The sequence below is a fragment of the Mastigoproctus giganteus genome, chromosome 4, assembly GCF_048544385.1.
Source record: "Mastigoproctus giganteus isolate SK-2022 chromosome 4, ASM4854438v1, whole genome shotgun sequence".
NCBI classification, from domain to species: domain Eukaryota; kingdom Metazoa; phylum Arthropoda; class Arachnida; order Uropygi; family Thelyphonidae; genus Mastigoproctus; species Mastigoproctus giganteus.
In genome coordinates, this window is record NC_143578.1 from 103,486,687 (window position 1) to 103,501,149 (window position 14,463).

The 14,463-nt window shown below is 38.7% G+C and overlaps 1 protein-coding gene across 1 annotated transcript in view; it reads right to left on the bottom strand.

Annotated features, from left to right (window-relative positions):
- LOC150086960 (KICSTOR complex protein SZT2-like) overlaps positions 1-14,463 on the bottom strand; it is a 1,378,951-nt gene that overhangs the window by 129,632 nt on the left and 1,234,856 nt on the right. The gene's annotated exons all lie outside the window — the stretch shown is intronic.

Genomic DNA, 14,463 nt, shown 5'->3' on the forward strand with positions numbered 1-14,463 from the left:
AGAAACAGTGACTACAGTGTGTCAGAACAGTAAAACAGTAGAAAATAAAAATAAAAGATTTCAGTGACCTAAGAAAAACTTTTATCTTCCCTTTTTTTTTATTTTCTACTGTAAATCAAAAGGTATACTCGAGACTGTATAAGAATAAAAATGTGTCAAAAAAAGTATACAAATATAGGTATTAAAGATATATATGTGTTATGAGCATATTTTGAATATATCTAAACAAGTTCAACAATTTTAAGCAGTTAAAAAAAGCTGACAAATGGTTACTGTAAACTACTATCTGGGTTTATAGGGCTCAGTCGGATGACTAAAAAAAGCATTAAAAGATGTGACATTCATTTCTAGAACATGCATATTTAGATAAAATGTGATAGATATTTAGAATGGTGTGGCAATTCACAAACACAGGGGAAGGGGTTATCAGCCCTAAAAAAAGTAATGCATAAGACGATTGTTTCCTATGCAGAGGTGAGCAAGAAAAACTTTGTCTCAATGGTTTCTATGCAGATTAGAGTGCCAGATCTCTATTGGGAGAAACTATCCATAGCATGATTTATTGGGAGAGACTACTCTTACATATTACCTGTATGTAGTTAGTACAGGGTACTAACAGGCTGTGAATATTCTGGGATTGTATTGATTTGGCTGCAGATCTGCTAGATCATTATCCCTGATCCCAATGTGGATGGGGATCCAGCAGAAGCAGATGTCAAATGAACATTCAGAAAGAGAATGTAGCATCTGCTGAACTCAGTAGGACTGAAAGAGAATTATATCTCATTGATGATAAGGCCTGTAATGCACTTAAAGAATCTGTATGGACCATACACTTTTGGTAATTGTGGATTTTAATGTAGTCCAAGGCTAATCGAATAGAACATAACTCTACAGTGTAGATGCTAAAGTTGTGGAGAATTTTCTCAGATATAGTACTATCTGAGAAGAATGTAATAGATCTCACACGTTTTTCTGACTTCAAGCTATTGGAGAAGGCTGTTGTTATTGTTGTTATTATTTAGTTTTTAGGAGCATTAGCAACTAAGGCCATATTGCTCCCGGGATATGCGGTGGTCATTCCATGACCTTTCCGCATCCTCCGTATTTGGTGGTCATGGACTTGAACCCCGGTCTAATCAAGAAGCGAGTGCTATGCACTGCCACTCCTGCCCACCTGGCTACGGAGGCGCCATTTAGCATTAGCATTAGCATTAGTAGAGGCATACGATGCAAGAAAGCAAGCTTATTCAGCATCAGCCCAAAAAAAAAAAAAAAAAAAAACCCTCTCCCATTTCACCCCTCCGTTCGTTCGAAATACCTGTCCAGTTGAGCTTTAAATTTGTTTAGGCTATCAACTTCAACAACAAGTGATGGAAGTCGGTTCCACCAACCAACCACCCGCTGGCCAAAGGCAAATTTCCGCACATCTATCCGACATCCGTCCTTCCTCAATTTGAATTTATGCCCTCTGAGGTGATTATTCTGAGAAAGATGAAGAATCCCATTGGCATTGAGCATGCTCAAACCATTCAAGGCCTTATACACCTCTATCAGATCACCTCGCCGGTGCCTAGTCTCCAGACTCTGTAATTTGCAAAACTTAAGCCTTTCTTCGTAAGAGCAACCCTTTGTTCCATTTACTAATCTTGTTGCCCTTCTCTGTACCCGTTCCAGCAGCTCTACATCCTTCTTGAAATGAGGCCTCCAGACCTGTATACAGTACTCAAGATGTGGCCTAACCATTGCCTTATACAAGGGAATAATCACCTCCTTCTCCCTGCTAGAAAAATTCCTGTATATCATTGACAAGACACCATGAGCTACTCTTGCAGCTCGTCTGCACTGCTCAGAGAACTTCATATCTCCCTGCACAATTACCCCCAGGTCCTTTTCATTCTCCACCACTGTCAGTGTGGTACCGCAGAGTTGATACATTGCTCTGGGGTTACTGTTTCCCATATGCAGTACTTTACATTTGTCAATGTTAAACTTCATTTGCCACCTCTCAGCCCATCTGTTCAACCTTTCCAGATCCTGTTGCAGCAGCATAGCGTCAGTAGTGTCCTTGACGACCCTGCCAACCTTTGTATCATCTGCAAACTTGGACATTAAACTTGATATCCCATCATCAATATCATTCATAAACACCGAAAACAACAACGGACCCAACACTGAACCTTGAGGAACTCCACTAATAACATTAGTCCACGTTGAGCAGTGTCCATTGATTACCACTCTCTGTCTTCTGCCACTCAACCATCCCCTTATCCATAGCAGCAATTTGCCTCCAATGCCTCACTGCTCCAATTTGTGCAGCAGTCTTCCATGTGCAACAGTATCAAAAGCCTTTCTAAGATCCAAATATATAATATCAAAGTTATTCCCTGCATCCAATTCTTTTGTGACTACATCATAGTATCCAATCAAATTGGTCAGGCAAGACCTGCCCTTAACAAAACCATGCTGCGTCTGAGCTATAACTGAATTCTTGTCTAGATGATCCTGCAGTGCTTCTTTAACCAGTGCCTCCATTAATTTACCTGGAACAGAAGTTAAACTAACAGGTCTATAATTACTTGTGTCAGCCTTTGATCCTCCTTTGTGAATTGGGGTTACATTTGCACATCTCCAGTCTATGGGTACCTCCCCTGAGTCCAAAGAAGCTCTCATAATTATGGCTAGGGGTTTGCATACTTCCTTTGCTGCCTCCTTTAATATAACTGGATAGATCCCATCCACCCCAGGTGCCTTTTTTATGTTTATCCTCAACAATCTCTCCTCCACTTTCCTCTCAGTTATTACAAAATCATCCAGCTCACTGCCAATGTTTACTTTACCTACATCATTCTCCTTCCTGAATAACTCCTCATGCGTGAATGTAGATGCAAAATACTCGTTTAGATTGTTAGCCACCTGAGCAGGATCCTCAACTGTTGAACCATCAATATCCAGTGGACCAATCTGATTCATCCCTTTCCTTCTCGAGTTCAAGTATGTAAAGAACTCTTTTCTGTTTTTCTTTGCATCCTTTGCCAAGGATTTTTCGTAGTCTGCCTTTGCCTGCCTAATCTCCTTTGTGACTTGGTTACAGACCAACTTATATCTATCATAGGCTTCCATGTCACCCATTAATTTATATGTATCCCATGCATTTTTCTTCTCTGCCACATGTCTCATTAGTTCATCTGACAACCATTTAGGCCTAAACCTTGAACAATATTTCTTAGTTGGTATGTAAAGCCTGGTAGCCTCCAAGATTAGTTCCTTGAATGCTTCCCATTTTGAGTTTGCTGTTGGTAACATCATCAGATGGTCCCACTGTATAGAATTTAAATACTGTCTCAGACCATCATAGTCGCCTTTACGAAAACAAAAACCCTTCCCTTTACCTCTGATGGTAGTTACCTCCTTGAGTAAGTCCCACTTCAACACACTGTGATCACTGCCACCTAGTGGTTCATTTATCTGCAGGTTCTTAATGCATGAAGAGTCACTACTGATAATCAGATCAAGAGTATTGCTCCCTCTTGTTGCCTCACGAACATGCTGGTGTAGAAAACAATCATCCAATAAATCCACAAAAGCCTTGCTAGTGTGCGAGTGACCAACCCACAAATTCCAGTCAATATCTGGGAAATTAAAATCCCCCATTATAAGACTCTCTGATTTACTGGCCCACTCTATTTCCCTGTACAATATCTTATTATACTCATCAGAGTCATTAGGCCTATAGCACACTCCTACTCTCAATTTTGATTTCCCTATGCTTATGTTTTCCCTATGCCTATGCAAACTGATTCGGCACTGCCCTGTCCATCAATGTCGACTGGCTTCACTTCCTTGGACTTTATGTGTTTCTTAATTAATAGCATAACCCCTCCTCCCCTCCTGTCCTGTCTATCCTTTCTATACACATTGTATTCCCCAAATTCCAGTTCCGCATTACTTATATCTGTGTGACACCACGTCTCTGATATCCCAACAATATCTGCCTTTGATGTTTTGAGCAATACCTCAAATTCATCAAATTTATTTACCAAACTCCTAGCATTGGTGTACACGCAGGTATACATGCACCTGTTTCTATTCTTAGCTACCCTAACACAACCCATGTGTTTACTTGTAACGCAATGACTACCAGCAGTCTCTGAAATATCCTGCATCTTGTTTTTCAGACTTCTGCTCATTTCAATAGAAGCAGTGCAAGAATCACTTCCACCTCTGCCAGTGGCTACTGTTAATCTATTAGTCCTTGTATCCCCCCCAACTAGCAGTTTTCCGACCCACCTAACACTGCCTCGACAGCATCAGCAAAAATTCTTGCACCCTTTCTATTTAAGTGTATCCCATCCCTGTAGAAGCAATCTCTCCTGTTAACAAGTACAGTCCAGGCTGAAAAAAATTCTACCCCTTGAGCCTTGCACAATCCCTCCAGGGCCGAATTGATCGACAAGGCTCTCATCATATACGCCCTCCTATCGTGTCTGGGCAGAATTGAAGACACTTTCAAGTTCAACCCTAATTCACGGCTTTTTTTCAGCAGTGACCTGTACTTGCTAAGTAATTCCGCCGGTCTCCTACTCTTAATATCATTCGTGCCAACGTGTACAACTATATCACCTTTTGTGCCCTTAAAAGATGATATCCGCTCTACAATGTCATCAACCTTTGCCCCTGGCAGACATACCCTGGTCCTATTCCACCTATCCTTTTTACAAAGCATGTTCCCCGTTTCCCTGACAATAGAGTCACCAACAACTACTAGTTCCTGTGGGACCAGCGCATTCTGCCTAGGGGGCTGCTTCTGTGTTGCCTGATGACCAAGTGCAAGCTCTGGCGTTGATGTGGGCAGCTGAGAGCTTGATGGGCCCCTCAATTTATTTCCTTCGAGGGCATCCACCCTGTCCTTCAAGCTCTCATAAAGGCCCATAACAACGCTGAGTTGTCGCCTGATTTCCTTGCACTCCTTACATCGTGCACACACAAAGACATCCCCCTTGGCAGTATCATGTCCCGTACCCAACTGCTCCGCAAACATCAAGCAAACAGTGCATTTTAATAGACTGTGATTCAGAGGGCAACTGGCCCCCTCAGTTCTCCCCTGAACCACAGCACTCCCATTAGCTTGAGCCTTTTGCTTTGCTGCTCTGGTTAGAGTCATGATTCCAATGTAATTCAATAAAATTTAAAACAAAAATTTAAATCCTTAAGTTATATTATATATATATGGATATATATATTGTTTTTTTTTTTTTTTTTTTTTTTCGGTATCTAGTGTTCCCTTTATACAACTTCCGTATCACGTGTACCACTATAGTTATGTATTAATTATTTGTTACGATTAAGTCGTTATATATATTTATAGAGTTAAAAATACAATTTAATTGACAATAAAGTTTATCAAGATTAATAGATTTACTGAATAATTGACAATATTATATTATGCACTATACTACACTAAGCTTATGCTATCGTGTAAAAATGGCGGGAATTCACGAACGAGTATCAAGTGTGTATTAATTATTTGTTACGTTTGTACTCTAAGTCGTTATATATATATAGTTAAAAGAACAATTTAATTGACAATGAAGTTTAACAAGATTAATAGATCTACTGATTAATTGACAATATTATATTATGCACTATACCAGACAAAGCTAATGCTATCGAATTCCGGATATGCTGTGTCGCGTTTCAGTAACGAGTGTTATCTACGAAGTCCCTTTATATAACTTCCGTATCAAGTTATGTATTAATTATTTATTTTTACTAATTATTTATGTTCCGTAACCTATGTGGTTATATGTATAGTTAAAAGTACAATTTAATTGCCAATGAAGTTCGACAAGATTAATAGATTTACTGATTAATTTTCACGTAACTATGGCGGCTGTCTATGAACGGTAAACTCGTGTATTTGATACCCTTTCCGATACTAAGTAATACCTACAAATCTCTATCTAAGTTACTTTAACTTTAAGTACCGTAAATAGGAATATAAAGCTACTCTAGAAATAAGTTAATATGTCAATTTAAACTAATAAAGCAGAATATAAATCAGAAAAAACTTCTCTGTTCCAGTAGCGGCAGAAAGGCACGTCCGCACAGGAAACTCTCGTGCTCAAACTCCTTCTCCATTTGGAGAAGGCATGCAAGAAGTCAGTCGTCAGCTCAATGTGCAGCATAAAGTTATAGGTCAAAAGGAGGTGTGCTGGCTTTTCCACAGTTTTTAATGGAGCAATTGCATGATCGTATATAAGCATGTCAGGGTGGAAGGAGTTGCCTCAGCGACTGGGCACTACTGTTTATGATGTGAGGTTAAATCTATAAGCAGCTCTTGGAAGCATATGCCAAAGATGGTTAGCAATAGTATTAGTAATGGCCACACAGTGCAAGGAAGCCTATGGCTTATGCTGCAGCAGACAAAATAATAAAAATAAAAATAAATAAAATAATAATAAGAAAATTTAAAAAAATACATCATTAATAAAAGAAAGGAAACAGACAACCTATGCATTTCCCTCCTCCCATAGGTAATTATCCAACTGACCTATGAATTTCCCCAAACTGTCAGCTTCAACCACCCATGTAGATAACTTATTCCAGTAATTTATAAATCACTGACTAAAATACAACTTTCTGCAATCCAGTCTATACATCTCCCTCCGTAACTTGAATTTATGGCCCCTCGTTCTACAATCATTTATAACGGTGAAAATTTCATCCTCATTCATTTTACTTTTGCCTCTCAGAGCCTTAAACACCTCAATCAAGTCTCTTCTAAGATGCCTAGTTTCCACGCTGTGCAACCCACATATTTCAAGACTTTCCTCACACAGATGCCCATTTGCCGATTTCATCAGGTGAGTTACCCACCTGTGGATCATTTCAAAATCTTGATTTTTTTTTTTTTTTTTTTTAAGTGTGGTCTTCATATTTGAACACAGTATTCCAAGTTTAGTCTAACAATAGCCTTATATAATGGGATTATGATGTCCTTACATTTGTACTTTACATTTGTCAATGCGGGATTTGGAAGTTAATTAACAGTTAAGTGTCCGTAGATTTACCTTTCGTAACTTGCCGCCTTTGTTATACAATAAAACGTTATATCCCAAACTAGATAGCGTTAGTATAGTATAGTAAATAATACAATATTGTCAATTAATCAGTAAATTCTATTAATTTTATTAAACTTCGTTGTCAATTAAATTGTACTTTCATTAAATTGTACGTCAGGTCTGCTGATGAGGCTAGCGGGAGCCAGATGTGTTCAAAGCCGCTAAGTGGATTTTCTTATTTATTGATTTGAAATTATTGTTTTTCTAAAACTTTTGATTTAAATTTAGTAGTATAGTATTATTTTGTGATTTTCTGATTAATCTCGTGTATTTTTCTTTACTCGGCCTTGTTTTTGCATAAAAGTATCGGTAAGGGTATCAAATCCACGTGTTACAAGTTGCAGCTCTGCTGAACGAGAAGTTTTTTAGCCATAATTAGTCGGTTTATTGACCAATTGTTACATCAAATTATTTTCTATAAGTAGCTTATAGACCTAGTCAGGATCGTTAGTTTATTCTGAATTGAGACAGCGAGATTTGGAAGTTAATTAATACCTAACTGTCCGTAGATTTACCATTCGTAACTTGCTGCCTATGTTATACGATACGTTATATCCCGAACTAGATAGCATTAGTATAGTATAGTATATAATATAATATAATATAATATTGTCAATTAATCAGTAAAATCTATTAATTTTGTTAAACTTCTTTGTCAATTAAATTGTACTTTTAACTAAATAAATATAACGACTTAGATTACAAATGTAGCATAATTAATTAATACATAACTTGATATGGAAGTTATATAAAGGGAACTCGTAGATAATACTTGATACTGAAAAATATATATAGCGTTATAACTGTGTTGGGATACAAGTTTAGGGTTATAATTTTTGTACTGAAATTGAAATTTTATTGAAATTAAATCGAAATAATGACTCAGACCACAGCAGCAAAGTAAAAGGCTCAAGCTAATGGTAGTGCTGTGGCCCAGAAGATAACTGAGGGAACATTTGCCCTCTGAATTGCAGCCTTTTAAAATGCACTGCTTGCATGATGTTTGTGGAGTAATCAGGTACATGATATTGCCATGGAGGATGTCTTTGTGTGTGTGTGTGCACGCGATGCAAGGAGTGTAACGAAATCAGGTGACAACTCAGTGTTGTTATGGGCCTATATGAGAGCTTGAAGGACAGGGTGGATGCCCTCGAAGGATCTAAATTGAGGGGCCCATTAAGCTCTCAGCTGCCCACATCAATGCCAGAGCTTGCACTTGGTCATCACGCAACACAGCGGCAACCCCCAAGGCAGAATGCGCTGGTCCCACAGGAACTAGTAGTTGTTGGTGACTCTGTTGTCAGGGAAATGTGGAACATGCTTTGTAAAAAGGATAGGTGGAACAGGACCAGGGTATGTCTGCCAGGGGCAAAGGTTGATTACGTTGTAGAGCGGATATCATCTTTTAAGGGCACAAAAGGTGATATAGTTGTACACATTGGCACTAATGATATTAAGAGTAGGAGACCGGGGGAATTACTTAACAAGTCCAGGTCACTGTTGAAAAAAAGCCGGGAATTAGGGTTGAATTTGAATGTGTCTGCAATTCTGCCCAGACACGATAGGAGGGAGTATAGGATGAGAGCCCTGTCAATCAATTCGGCGCTGGAAAGATTGTGCAAGGCTTAAGGGGTAGAATTTTTTTCAGCCTGGTCTGTACTTGTTAACAGGAGAGACTGCTTCTACAGGGATGGGATACACTTAAATAGAGGAAAGGGTGCAAGAATGTTTGCTGATGCTATCGAGGCAGTGTTAGGTGGGTCGGAAAACTGATAGCTTGGGGGGATGCAAAGACTAATAGTTTAACAGTAGCTGTAGGAAGAGGTGAAGGTGATTCTTGCACAACTTCTATTAGAATAAGTAGCAACCTGGAGCGAGGGGTGTTGGGGGTTTCAGGGATGGATGGCAGTCATCCTGAAATAGGTGGGTATATGGGATGTGTTAGGGTAACTAGGAATAGGAGCATGTATGCTTGCATGTATAGCAATGCTAGAAGTATAGTAAATAAATTTGATGAATTTGTGTGAATGTTCAAGAGGCAACCAGAGAGAGAGTAATACTCTTGATCTGGTTATCAGCAGTGATCATTCGTGTATTAAGAATTTGCAGATAAAGGAACCACTAGGTGGCAGTGTTCACAGTGTACTGATGTGAGATTTACTTAAAGATATAATTACCATCAGGGGTAAAGGAAAGAATTTTTGCTTCCCTAAAGGTGAGTACAGTGGTCTAAGAAAGTTTTTAAATTCTGTACAGTGGGATCAACTGACGATGTTACCAACAGTAAATTCTAAGTGGGAAACATTCAAGGAATTAATCGTGGATGCTACTAAAAGTTTCATACCTTTTAAGAAATATTGTTCAAGGTTTAGGCCTAAATGGTTATCTAATGAACTAATGAGACTCAGAACAGGGAAGAAAAATGCATGGGATGCATATAAATTATCAAGCAACTCAAAAGCCTATGGCAGATATAAGCTAGTGTGTAATCAGGTCACAAAAGAGGTTAGGCAGGTGAAAGCAGATTACGAGAAATCCTTGGCAAAAGATGCTAAGAAAAACAGCAAGGATTTCTTTACTTATATAAACTCTAAATGGAAGGGCATGAATCTGATTTGTCCACTTGACATCGATGGTTCGACTATTGATGATCCTGCTCAGAGAGCAAACAAACTGAATGAGTATTTTGCATCTACATTCACATATGAGAAATTATTAAGGTTTGGAAATGGCAGAAGGTTATCAAATTGTAGCTGGATACTTAATAATTTTGTAATAACTGAGAGAAAAGTGGAGGAGAAATTGTTGAAGTTAAACATAAGAATAGCACCTGGGGTGGATGGGATCTATCCAGTTATATTAAAAGAGGTGGCAAAGCAACTTAGCAAACCTTTAGCCATAATTATGAGAGCATCCTTGGACTCAGGGGAGGTTCCCACGGACTGGAGATGTACAAATGTATCCCCAATTCACAAAGGGGGATCGAAGGGTGACACGAGTAATTACAGACCAGTTAGTTTAACTTCTGTTCCGGGTAAAATAATGGAGTCACTGGTTAAAGATGCATTGCATGATCATCTAGACAAGATTGCAGCAATAATTCAGACACAACCCGGGTTTGTTAAGGGAAAGTGTTGTCTGACAAATTTGATAGGATATTATGGTGTGGTTACAAAGGAACTGGATGAAAAAAATAATTTTGATATCATATATTTGGATTTCAGGAAAGCTTTTGACACTGTTGTACATGAAAGACTATTGTACAAATTGGAGCAGAATGGTATTAAGAGTAAGTTGCTACAATGGATAAAAGGATGTTTAAGTGAGAGAAGACAGAGGGTGGTAATCAATGGGTGCTGCTCTTCGTGGACTAATATTATTAGTGGAGTCCCACAGGGTTCGGTGTTGGGTTCACTTTTGTTTTGTATATTTATCAATGATATTGATGAAGGTATATCAGGCTTAATGTCGAAGTTTGCATATGATACAAAGGTTGGCAGGGTTGTAATGACAGTAATGGCAGTGTGCTACTGCAATAGGATCTAGATAATTTGGGCAGATGGGCTAAGAAGTGGCAACTGAAGTTTAACCTTGACAAATGCAAAGTACTGCATATGGGTAGAAGTAACCCCAGAGAAACGTACCGTGTGGTACTACACTTAAGGTGGTAGAAAATGAAAAAGACCTGGGAGTAATTGTGCAGGCAGATATGAAGTTTTCTGAGCAATGCAGACAGGCTGCCAGGGCAGGTCATGGGGTTTTGTCAATGATATATAGGAATTTTGCTAGCAGGGAAAAGGAGGTGATTATCCCTTTGTATAAGGCAATTGTCAGGCCATGCCTTGTGTACTGCGTACAGGTCTGGAGGCCTCATTTTAGGAAGGATGTAGATTTACTTGAGCGTGTACAGAAAAGGGCAACAAGACTGGTGAGGGGAATGAAGGGATCCTCTTACCAAGAGAGGCTTAAGTTCTGCAAATTGCAGTGGCTGGAGACTAGGCACCTGCACTGTGATCTGATTGAGGTATATAAGGCCTTGAATGGGTTGAGCATGCTGAATTCTGATGAGATCCTTCCACTTGTTCAGATTACGAACCTAAGGGGGCATAAATTCAAATTAAGAAAAGACACGTGTGGAAATTTGCTTTTAGCCAGCGGGTGATTAATTGCTGGAACAAACTTCCATCTGTCGTTGTGGAATTTGATAGGTTGAATAAATTTAAGGAGGAACTGAACAGGCATTTGGAGGGAATGGTGTGATTTTTTTTTTTTGGCTGATGCTGCATAAGCTCATACACATGCTTTCTTGCATCACATGCCACTACTACTATCACTGCCTCAAAGAAGGGATGAATACGCATTCCCCTGTCCCTATTGATAGTATTATTCTCAGTGGAACAAATCCGGAAGCTCTCGAGCCACTTGCGGTCCCAAAACCTATGCTCCTCCCAAAAATGCTCCACCACAGCAGATTTTCTGTAGTCTGCGTTCTTTATCGCACTCATATGCTCCCCCAGACGATCCTTAAAACGACGTTTTGTCTCACCGACATAACATTCCCCACAATCCGGGCATTTGCTACTATAAACGACCCCACTTATAGATTCTCTTGGTATGGGGTCTTTTATTTGAGACACAACTGTTGCAACCTATGCTCTGGAAGCTGCACACAGCGTGCCTGGCAATTCCGTAACACACGCTCTGTGCGCTCAGTTAGACCCAGATAATAGGGAATGTATGCCGTGGCAAAAAGGTGTAAATGGTTCACCTCGTTTCTGCTCTTCTTGAATATATTTATTTATGATCCTCTGGGGATAGCCACATTTCAGATCTGCTGTGACACGTTTAAACTCCTCTTTTTAAACGTGTCACAGCAGATCTCCTGAAATTTAAAAAAAATTAAAAACAATTTAAAAAAAGTAATTAAAAAAAAAAAAAACATATAACAAAATAGCCGACAGGGCTAGCCGGGTGGGTAAAGTGCCTGCCTGGCAACCCAAAGGTTGCGGGTTTGATTCCCACCTTGGGCTTGAATCAAAGTACTGCAAAAAACCTTGGGAGGTGCATTATGGCCACAGAAGCCAACAACTACCAAAAAAAAGATATCAAAAAAAAAAAAAAAAAAACATTTTTTTCTTCCCCGTTATACTTTTTAAATTAATTTTTAATGCAAAGCTTTAGATATCTTAAAATACCGTGTAGATAGACTAATAATAAAATTGCAAATGCTTAAAAAAGCGGTACTCAAATTGAATAAATCTGCATGGTTTAATTAGAAAGGGTTTTTTAATATTTAGGTTGAATAGTTGAATTAAAAAGACTAAGGGACAAAAATAGTGCTTTTTCGGAAATTAAAATAGGCACAAGGACGCAGGTGTGTACACATCCAATCCTTGCTTGTCATTAAAGTAGGGAAAAATAGTTGAAATTAATTAAATAATATAGTGAACCAATAGTCATTACGGGGACTTTCGTTGGATTACAACGTCAACAATTGCCAACTGAAGATGTTGTAATCCAACGAAACCCTTTCTAATTAAACCATGCAGATTTATTCAAGGTGAGTATCGCTTTTTTAAGCATTTGCTATTTTATTATTAATTTTTAATTAATCTTTTTATTGTTTTTTGAATTGTTTTCAATTGTAATCATTTTGCGTTAATCTTTTATTCGTTTTAATTTTTGGAGAGTATCATACGGTAGTGTTCTGTAAATCATATTTAAGTAAATTTCTCTTATTCTTCTACAAATATTTATATCAAAGTAGAATTTATTGAACATCACAGCTCTGTTATATACTTTACAAAAAAAAAAAAAACCTGAAATCATGCCCCAGACTAGAGCAGCAAAGAAAGGACACAAAGTAGCAGGAGTGCTGTGCCTTGGGAGAGAACCAAAGAGGCAATTTTGTTACCAATAAGGGCTTAACAAAATATGCAACTTGCACATACAGCCAAGGGGGGGGTATCTGTGTGTCTGTTTGGTGCAAAGTGTATGAAGAAATTCATCCAGTTCTGTCTCAAGTTCTGTTTCATTGAATGCCAAGAGCATTCAATGAAACAGAACTGGTAGTAGTGGTATTTCATTGTGATACAGAATCTAATGCACTTAATGAATCTTGCATACAATACAACATTACATTGGTATTGATAACTGTTTCTGTGATCCAGAGCTATTTTTTTTTTAGCATTAGAAGAGGCATGGGGCTCACATCTGGTGAGTATGGGCTTGGCACACCCAGGGTCCTGAGCTGGATATCATCATTCTTCTGTTTCTTGGTGATTCCCTTTTACTTCTCTTTCTCTTAGGGTAACTCGGGAATTTTTTTAGGGCTGCTGCAGCATAAGCTTCAGGCTTCCTTGCACCATAATAGCTAATAATAATAATAATATGATTCAAGAAAGCAAGCTTATGCAGCACCAGCAAAAAAAAAAAAAAAACCCTGCCATTTCACTTCTTTGTTCCAAATGCCTATCCAGCTCAGCCTTAAATTTATTTAGGCTAGCAACATCCACAACAAAAGATGGAAGTCTGTTCCACCAATCAGCCACCTGATAGCTAAAGGCAAATTTCTGCACATCTATTCTACAACTGGTTTTTTTTTTATATTGGCACAGATTCAGTTTGAATCTGTGCCCCCTCAAGTTCTTAATCTGAGTAAGAAGAAGTATCCCATCAGCATTCAGCACTTGCTCAACCCATTCAAGGGCTTATACACCTCAATCAGATCATCTTGCAAGTGCATAATATCCAGGTTTTGCAATTTGCAGAACTTTAGCCTTTCTTGGTAAGAGCACCCCTTTGTTCCCCTCAATAATCTTGTTGCCCTTCTTTGTACTCATTATAGCAACTCTACAACCTTCCTAAAATAAGGCCTCCAGACCTGTACATAGTACTCTAGGTGTGGCCTGACTACTGGCTTATACAAAGGGATAATCACCTCCCTGTCCCTGCTAGCAAAATTCCTATATATCATTAACAAAACTCCATGACCTGCCCTGGCTGCCAGTCTGCACTGGTCTGCGAATTTCATATTTGACTGCACAATTGCCCCAGGTCTTTTTCACTTTCCACTTCCCTGAATGTAGTACCACACAGTTAGTACGTTTCTCTTCGGTTATTGCAACCCATATGCAGTACTTTGCATTTGTGAATGTTAAACTTCATTTGCCACCTCTCAGCCCATCTGCTCAACCTTTCCAGATCCTGTTGCAGCAGCAGCATAGCATCAGAAGTGTCCTTAACAACCCTGCCAACATTTCTATTGTCTGAAAACTTGGACATTAAGCTTGATATACCATCATCAATATTATTTATAAATACAGAAAACAATAATTGA